Source organism: Papilio xuthus, unplaced genomic scaffold, assembly GCF_000836235.2.
Source record: "Papilio xuthus unplaced genomic scaffold, Pxut_1.1 DF828258.1, whole genome shotgun sequence".
Lineage (NCBI taxonomy): Eukaryota > Metazoa > Arthropoda > Insecta > Lepidoptera > Papilionidae > Papilio > Papilio xuthus.
In genome coordinates this window covers 1,890,816-1,901,187 of record NW_013530391.1, presented here as the reverse complement: position 1 = coordinate 1,901,187, position 10,372 = coordinate 1,890,816, and the positions used below count along the sequence as shown (strand labels likewise).

The following is a 10,372-nucleotide window of genomic DNA, read 5'->3' as shown; positions in this document are numbered from 1 at the left end:
GACGTAGATGTGGTTTGTTCATCGATATTGTATCATCCCGGAAGTCAGGGTAGCCTCACACCATCCAGGTATGAAGACCAATGTACGCCCAGATGGAACGTTCGCTGGGAGGAGCAAGATTTGTAGGCACCCGTTATTTTTCCTTGTTTCTTCCTAATCAACAAGATTCATAGAATTGATTGTATTGATTTAACTAAATAAACTGATAAAAATCAACTTTGAATGGAAGGTTTTAAAACGAAAGATTAATTCCTACACGTGTAATGAAGTATGCATGTAAAGTTTGTCTTTTTAATTCCTTTTTAGATACTTTTGGATGCGTTATTCTGGTAACCATGGTAACGGTGTGTGCGTGGGCGAGGGGGTGTTGTTGTTCAGGGTCTAGGTCACGCCCCGCTGGCTACAGCGCCTGCGCGGGCTTCCGACCTCCCATAGCGAACTAGCCCGGCTTAAATCCGGACCGACACTTCCTCATGGAAGTCATTTCTAGCGAACATTACCTGCTAATTGGTGATAACAATATAAATTGTACAATATTATACCTTTCAGTGAATTTAAAGTGTTATTTTTTATGATTGTGTTACTGTGTAGACAAGATAATCGCTGCAAGATTGCTGGTAAGTTTTATTTCTAGAACTTTTAAGAATTAATAACTAAATGTAAAATAAAAATGTTGAGATACTTTTTGAAAAAAATTACGTATAAACTAACTGCAGGACTACTTGTTTTAGAAAAGGTTTCATCGCTAAATAAATAAAATAAAAAAAGTTATTTAGTGATGAACTGCTCTATTTAATATACATAATTAAACATTTAAAAGAAAACAAAATCTTTAAGATGATGGTAATTCAAATTGAAATTGTCTAAATTCAGGTAACTTAAGATTTGATTTCATAAATAAGGCATAAAAACGTACTGCAACGCTTCGTCTTGTTTTCATGATTATAGTAAGGGACTTAATTGAAGAAGTTTTTACGTTATTATTAAAACAAAGAACAAGGGAACAATCCACAAAATAAACAAATAATGTTTAGATGAATAGACTATTGTTTTATTTATTATTAAATTCATTATCATAATAAATAAATAAATAGATTATAATTGCATACTTGTATTATAAATATCAACATCTAAAGGTACGCGTTCCTAAACCTTTGACTTCTTTATATAATTAATCGACATCACAGGGGACCGAAGAGCTGGCAGCTACCTCGGACAAAGAATTAGTTTAGCTGTCTAAAGGGGGAACGCTGCCAGTATCCTCGGGACTTTGCCTAAAGGGACTCCTTTTAATAATATATTAGTAAATTATTCGTTTTTTAATATTTTATTTTATATCATAGATTTAAGACTATTCATTAGATTCTTTATTAGTTTATTGTTAAAAATTGCATTAGTTATTTATATAATTATTTTCCTGCCTTGTGTTTATAATATTTAAACAAATACATGTTTAACATTCTCCTAAAGCTAAGCTATCAGGTATAAGAAAGCGTTTATTTCCTGATTATAAAAATCGTCACCTACAATTTACCTAAGTATGCATGTCAGAATATTTTTCATGTGTAAAAATGTGTGTGCAATTGTTTATTTCCCTTTAGTAATTACCAGTCATCATAGAATTACATATAATCCAATTGTAATCCACATTTAACAGTTAGATAACGATTAATATTAGTTAGAGTCATGCCACTTGTGTTGTATAACAATATTTATAATAACTGCATCAGGGGCATCATTAGTACGCATTACATAATCTTTATTGCGTGCGCCGGAGTCTCTGGCGAGGTATAGACAAGTCTATCCGTCAGTCTAGACGCCGGTTCGAGGTTACAGTTTTCCCCCTATCGGCATCGCGGGAGTTTCAGTCGAAATTTTTGGGCCACGTGTGTCGTTCATTCATGCGTCCGAATGAATGAGGGGACGGGAGGAGGGGCGCTCTCTGAAACAGTCGACCGGCGAACGCCCGCGCGCAAGCTGCGCTGCGGAAGCGTCCGCGCACCGCGAATCTCATATCGCGACAGAACAATATCACAGCGGAGAAGGAAACGGACTGCATTACGTCTTTTGCCCCACCGCCGCTGAGCGCCGCCGGATCAACATTGGGTGCGTTATTTATACACCAACCTCCGACCTTGTGCGAAATCACAACAAAAAATAATCGTTCCAACGTCATTATTTCACAATTCGATCATCTTGGCGAATAGTCTTAATTGTATTGCAGCACAGATAGTATGTCGAATCCTTCATTGATTAACCTCGTGTCCGCAAAGATTAGGTTTTACCAGAATGTATGATTAATAAAGAAGTCTTTCTCAAGGTCATTTTAGCGGAGAATTATGCGGTAATCTCATCGGATGACGGTTTAGGTTACAAATTATAACATAAGGTACCGAGTTCCGGCGTTAGAAAAGGCGCGGTTGCGACTGCTCAGGGCACCACAGGTCTGCGAATTACACAGTCTCACATAATCCTGTTAACCTTCCCAAAGGCATAGAAGAAAAAGAGAGCGTGATAGAAATCTCGCCCAGGGCGCTAGTAGAGCGTTACTGGATGTACCTATCAACGTGAAAATTTGCAATCCGCATACACACCACAGGCTGACAATTTCTTTTCGTTTCCATTAGGATTACAGATAAATAACGGGTACTAGTACTGTGTTTTAATTGCCGCTACAAAGTACAGACGTTGGCTATATGTGTAAAAAATATTAATAGTTATAGTTCTGGGAAGGTACTGACAGTGACAGGAATTAAAAGTTGTCGCCGGGACAGCGTGAGGGGGCGCGGGCGCGGGTTGAGCTGCGGCGGAGTCCCGTTGCGGCGACACGGCGCGTGACTGTGGTGACCATGGATCGTGCTACATGCGGAATTTAATCTGTTTTCATGTAACACATCTGAATAAAGTTAGCTTTTGCATTACCACCATTTAGATTTAGAGAAGTGGTTGGACGGTTACATAGAAATACTGTCCTCTCGAGGTATAATAGAAAGATAAGTACATTTTAAAGGGGTGATGGAATTGAGAAAGGTATGTTTTAGAAGTACAGCCACTTTCAAAGGTTGAATGAAGATTGTGGAACATGGGGATGTTTTGCTCGAAAACATTTATCATCAACACCTTTTTAACCATACTTAATGTTGTGTTAACCCAGAGTAGTTAAATATAAATGTATTTACACATGTATGAAAATTTTCAGTTGAATCGGTTGATAGATATCTACAAGCGAGGCGTTGCATGATTGTACCCGAACTTACATTGCATGTTAAATAAAAGCTTATAAATAGCAATGTCCTATAATAATTAACAATTAATATGGTAACTCTAGCGCCGACCACACTAAGACGTAACTCGATACGCATAACAGGAAGTGATTCTCGTCTTGCACCCACTATTTTTTTACCTACAAACGAATAAGACCTCTTTGTCGTGTGTGCATAAACTACAAAACACGTGCCAATGATGTTCGACGTAAAAAAGCACTCCGAAGTACTATTCCACAGATAATATAAACCACTCGCGACTACCATGAGCTTAGGAACGTTTTAAAAGAATTAAAGCCTTTATCAATGTTATGTTTCAAAACTTTTAAAAGCACAAACATGAGTATGCTAAAGCCGGATACCCATGGCGCCAGTGCCCTTTTTGCTAAGATAATGCACTATCAGAAAAAAAATAGGTTATGAGATACTTTGACAGACGTCTTTTGATTGAGGTGTTTTTAATTTTTCGATTATTATAACTCCATCTGTGACTTTACAATTAAAAAAAATGTCTTTTTTATATAGACACATAATAATAGTCATATTGGACTAGCTACGGAAATTATTGCAGTATATAAAAATATGGCGGAATCGTTAGGGAATTTTCCTTATAGAAGAGTTTCTTAATACCTTAATAGATATAACAGTTTAGTGATAAATACATATTTTATGCGTTAAAACGATCGTTAATATTTTATTGATGTCACACTGTGAATAAACTTACGTTTTGTAGTTTACGTTGACGTTTTATAATATTATTAGTCATCGTATTACCGCATGTTACTGGCCACATCAGGTTTACCTAGATTTTTTATTATCTAAATGTCATTTCTAATTATGCAAGTACAGTAAAATTATTCGATCCGGCTGTGATTAATTTAAAGTGTACATTCGCGCAGAGCGGTCGCGGCGACCCCGTGCAGATAAATCTATCAATGAAAAAGATAAGGGGCCGCGTGCGGCGCAGGAAGCGCTCGCTGCACTCCGCGCCGCACTGCAACTCACCGCACCGCAACATACAACGCCGCAACACGCCCTCGTTCACCTCATACGACATACTTTGCGGTCGCAAAATTTTCAACCCAAGCCTGATATGTCATATTGTAGATACATTATCAAAGCAACGAGCGGAAACGCCGTGTCTCGTGTCACAAGACAAGATACGGACGTAATTGGTTTAAATAAATTTGTATTTGAATGGATAAAGATCTAATTGGGACTATACTATTAATTACAATACGTACAACTGCAATGGATTTCTTTCTCGTAAGTTATATATTCATTCCTGACTCCAGATGTAGTGTAGTGAACATCGAGTCGATAGCAACATCGTATCACGTATGGAGCGAATGCCCTAGATTTGTAGGTACTAACAATCTAGGCTATTCATCTGCTGGTGGTGCCCGCGTCTAATAAATTAAACTGATAACTAACTAAATGAATGCACTCGAAATAGAATATATCAACAGAGTTATTACACTAAGCAATACTAATTTTAGTTAAAGTATTACGACGCAGGTCACGTTTGAGGATATGTGTAGACTTTAACGAAGGTTTTTCCCATGTTCGTTTTAAGGTAAAAAAAAATATTAAGTACATAATATGTTGTAACTCGATTTCTGAATTTAAACCACTTTCCATTTTCTTCTAAAAAAAAGAAACAAAAGATTTAGTGACCAATAGCTGTAATACGTAAAAAATACTACGTTATGGATAAATATAAAACCTGTTCGCTCTGGTCAAGGTTGTGAGTGTACTGGATGAGCCAGCTAAGGTTACATCTTACTAATCTTACTTATTACTAATAAATGTAAATATTTAGATGGATGGATCTTCCTTAGGAGGTATCTACAGATCGGTTAAACGTTTCTCTTTTACCTTGTTTTAGGCTCGAAGGACCATGTAAAGCAGTCTCAAAAAGTCCCCTTCTCACTGGAGTTGTATCGAGTAATCACAATAATACACTGGTTATATCTTGGTGCGAGTCAATTTTATTCAAATGCAATCGGAAATAAATTAATAACGCGATCCAGCAATACGGTCCGCCATCTATTGACATAATATTATAATTTAAATTATAACGTTTGACAGATGTGGAACATAGTCTTGAGAGACACATAGGCTACTAATTAAGTTTTTTTAATCCAGCGCGGTCGGAGTCGCATGCGACAAGTAGTACAGCTATAAATATCTCTTGACCTAAACAAATGAAGGTCCTAAATGTTGTTATACCTTTAGAAACGTTAAATTATATTGTGCTAGTTATGTTTTACACTTCGCTTTTATCGCCACCGAATACCATATTAGATATTTAGTCCTCGGCTGTCCACAGCTCAATTAGAGGCCGGTGGATTTTGATCATTTACAGAATATGAATAACGATTTGTTTACATTTATGCCCCGTAGCTCCGGCCATTCCCCACAATGTAGGTGAGCCGGCCCACGCCGCATTTTAAACTCCGTATTAGTATGTATGTCACAAATGACACAATTTTACCTTTTTATTGCCGCTTACCAATAGCACCAATTGCCTTTGCTGATACAAAACGGATATCTATTGAAAAAAATTGCATACACAAGCTTTACATGAAAATATAACAGTGTATTTGGCAGTTAATATTGAAATGACCGCGAGAAATAATTAATATTTATGTAATAAATTGTGTAGGTACTTAATTGATTTCTAACATCGATCGTCAGTCTTTTCATATATTTTAATGCTAAAGCTTATGTAAAAAAACAGTTCTTAAGGAAAACAACCGTGGAATTTTTTATAATTTTTATTTTTCCTACAACTTTTGCTTTAAGAGTTTGTAATCTTGCTAATAATATAAATGCGAATGGATGGATGTATACATATTATCTCTCTGAAACTTGACATAGATGAAGAACATAAACTGGAAGATCACGTAGGATTCTAATTAAGGTTTTTTTTTAATTCCGCGCAGACGGAGTCGCGTGCGACAGCTATTATTTACATAATTGTATAGTGGTGGACTTTCCAGCTGCCCACATTGTGCCCACCACCTGTGTGACAGGCGAAGCGAGGCGATGCACCGACGTTGCGAAACAGCCAAGGCTGCGCGGGAACGTAGGCTGGACGGTATGCATCCCACGGACACGACTCTATGTGTATTTGTGCTTATTGTATAGCGAATTTGATCCTAGTATTGCATACATAATTCTAGTGTCCAACAGCATTCCACGACTATGTAGTTTACAAACAATTTTCTGACAGTATACTATCTTTTTGCAGGACAATCTGTCACATACGATTTGAAGTTCTTTAAAAGTGTAGACTCCTAATTTGATTTGTAGTTTGCCATCAACACATCATAGCAGAAGTAACTTATTCTAGAAATGGATTTGTTTACAAATTGCATTCTTTCGTCCTCGTTGTGTAGTTGTCAATATAACAAGCAAGAAGTAAATAAGAACTCAATGTTTGGGAATTCCACGATCTACTTCACCCATGTAGGAAACCTATATGACAGATCTTATGATATTTATTTATAGATTACTCACTTTACGCTTGACATCTCATTACTTTGAAATTAATAGGATTGCTTGTGCAACTGTCGGGTGCTGGTGGGCGGCACATTCTCTGTATAGGCAAACATTTAGTACATTCAGTAGGTGTGGGACCGCACTGTGCTGGGACCCAACACGTGGGAGCGCCCCCGCTACTAATTCCAACTAATATAACATATAAAGGCTACAGCAATCGACTTTTTCCACTATCAACGATTATGAAATAAAATCTCTTCTCACTTCTATATTCAACCTATTCTTTCAGAAATGAAAATGCCAAAGTCAAAATAACGCCATCTATTGACATTAAGAGTTTTACTATTACTTTTACGGTAATTTTCTTAAATTTTTGTAATAACAAAAAATATTGAGGACTCTTTATTTAATGTTTTTTTTTTCAATCATACGCATACATTTATTAATGTGAAAAATAATTTAATAATTTTCATGATGTTTTTATCAATATAAAATAATTTATTATTAAACGTTCAGTGAAATTGAAGAAAAATATATATCAAAATAATAAATAAAATTCTTTATTAAATCTCCCTAAACATAGATGGCGCTTAAACTATTTCTCCATCCTTAGGTTTCCATCCGTTGCGCTTAACAAAATCCCTATTAAAAATTAATACATCTATTTATACTTTACATATAACAATAGTTTACTAATAAGTAGCAAAAGTAAATGAATTAGATATAACATGTTCTTGAAAAAAAACTAATAAGACTACTACTTTAAAGACGTTTCTATGTAATCTACAAATATATAGTGTTTTGTAGGCGTTGTAATGAAACTGGTTAGTGGTGTGGGTATCGATAACCTTTTTAATAACGATTTATATCAAATACAATTATTATTATAATCAAATATTTTATGATTTTTACCTATAAGTGAGCCAACAACACCCCTATAGGTGAATCAGGGATCGTATTGTAAAGAGTTCCAATATTTCGGAGTGGCTGCAGGGTCGACGACCGCTTGGTCGTTGGTGCGTCGCTGCGCTGCCGCGCTGCGTGCTATTTCGATGCGGCGGACGCGACCGAGCACGGCCGAGTTGTGACGATCGCGCGTAAACAAACCGAACGAACTGTTGTCATTCATTAATTCATTCATAAACCGATCATATTGTATTTGACAAATTGACACAAACATTCTATCTATCTATCTATCAGCAACAACAAGTAATTCAAGGAAACTGTATTATAATATAATATATATCGCTGCATTAATGGAGTAAACTTGCATTAGTTTTTTTCTTTCTGTCATATAAAATAGCAATGTTATAACTAAACTTAACTCTGTGTAAGCTTAAAGATTAGATATATAGGAACATTACATTAGTATTATTAAGGAATTATTTGAAAAGTTATATTTGCTATAAAATTTTTAATATATTTGAATTGAGGTTGTGTCCTCACATTTACTAATGAAAGTTATTCACCAATTAGCTGGTATGTAGGTTCGAGTCAGGCGCGCGGTGCGCAGGCTGTCGCATTATCGCGCTTGATTTACGCCGTCGCAATATCCGCTAGGCTTTTACAACGCTTCCTTTATAATTTAATTTCCTCCGCACCTCGTTACTAGATATTAATTGAACAGTTTTATGTCCGTTATTAGATTACACGCGTATTAACCTACTGTTATGTTGCATTTATCTACAAAGATAAATTAATAATCATAAAATATTCATTTTATTAATAATAGGGGAGGGAGACGAGGGGAACGAGAGAACAGATAAACTTTATTAGTAGTGCTTCTTTTTAAAGTAGCTAGACCAACTTTCGTCGATTTAAAATCCTTTGCGGCAACTGTTTGCTTTCACACACAATGTATCTCTGTAAAGCTTAGTAAAATTGAGTTAAAACGTAGTTAAAAATGTTTTAATTATAGCGAAACTTAGACTGTAATAAGTGGTTTTAGCATTTATAATTAGTAAACTTTAGTATTGGCGAGTGGCAACCCTAACAGTTGGCACATCTGTAGCGCATATTCGTGCGTGCGTGTTCGCAGGGCATGTGGCCGGGCGCGCTGTTGCCGCTTTTTGTAACACTTTTTTTTTAATGGCTGGAAAAAAGTTGACTTACATGTGGACTATTATTCAAATATCCGGCATGAAGGGCATCGGTCAACGACAAAATTTTAACTTTTATTAGTTTGCAAGACAATGCAGGATTTTTTGTGCCTAAAAAGTAGAGTTTGCAATATCAGGTTTAATGTTCACTAAGGGAAATTTAATTATGACAAGTCTGCACAAAACCTTTTTTTATTAATCATGTAACTACTCTATGGCAGTTAACTTTTTTTTTCGTAAAATAATCTATGTTGGTCTGTGCTGCCAGTTGACATCGTATTAGTAATTAAGGAGGAAAACACAATAAAGTCCGTATATGATGAATCCGGGAGGGACGTGCCGGCATGCGGTGTGCAAAGCATACGGAACGATTCCTTACATAGATTAACATATTGAGAATAACGATTAGATGCAACCACTCTATCAACGCTTGCATCTAATTTAGAAAAAGACAACCAATGACGATTCTTTTAACATCTATCAAATGTCATATTGTATTGGCCATATAAGTATACACAGCACACTAATAAAAAAAAATCTCCTTCAAAAGTACATAAAATTAGAGGTAAATACATAAGCGAATTATACACTGACACTACGAAACGCACATAACCTACAAAATATTATGTTTAGTATCGGCAGTCTGTCTTTAGTTTTATTAATTCTTCATATTTATCCTATCCCAAGATATGTGACAACATTTACAATTTAAACAATAACCTATAAAATAAATATTAGCAAATATTCAAAATGCCAATATAAAGTTGACAGCTATTTGGTAGAGATATTGTTATCAGATCATAAAATCTAAAGTAGCAAATACCCTTAAATCGTCCTCAGTAACTTATTTGACATTGCTCTCATCGTTTACATCAAACTGAAAAAAATATATCATTTAGGTTTTTTTTTCAACCAAGTTTCCGTTTGTCGATTCGAGAGTTCCGCGTACATCGTGGCCTTGGTGAATGTTGACCGAACGTTTTTTTTTTCGTTGCCGCGTAGACACAGATAACATAATATTGTGTCATGTTATCGAAGTTGCGTGTACCATCGACAAAAATATAAAATTTCGGCGGGAAATCTTTCGTTACGATCTTAATTTTTTTACATATCTTGTTTGTTAGTAGAAATAGAATTAATGAGAATATACTCCATAGGAAGGATGGTAATTCAGTAAGAAATCTTGAATAGGAATTGCAATGTATTTATACATTTAATACAAGGCACCTCTGGTCCGTGTTATAAAGTTATTTGCTGGAATATAGTCAGTCGTTAAGACTTGGTGCGTTTATTAAAATTATACCAATAGTTAAATTAAACCTTATTCCGATTGAATACCGTTTAATTTCACTTATCGTTCGTGTAGATAGTACAATATGCAAGATATGTGTACTTAACCAATTTGCGTTGCCGTGTATGTTTACCGAGTTATCTGATAATATCAGAATTATGTTTATTGGACCTCATAGAAATCGAACAGCAATTACTGTGTCCCCCTACCAT

The 10,372-nt window shown here is 35.5% G+C and overlaps 1 protein-coding gene across 1 annotated transcript in view; it reads left to right on the top strand.

The window, feature by feature from the left end:
* Positions 1-1,817: 1,817 nt before the first annotated feature.
* The window catches only part of sty (sprouty signaling antagonist), a 31,507-nt gene continuing 22,952 nt past the window's right edge, over positions 1,818-10,372 (top strand). The window contains exon 1 of the mRNA XM_013306346.1: positions 1,818-2,106. The gene's annotated coding sequence lies outside the window, so the exon portion shown is untranslated. The remainder of the gene's footprint in view (positions 2,107-10,372) is intronic.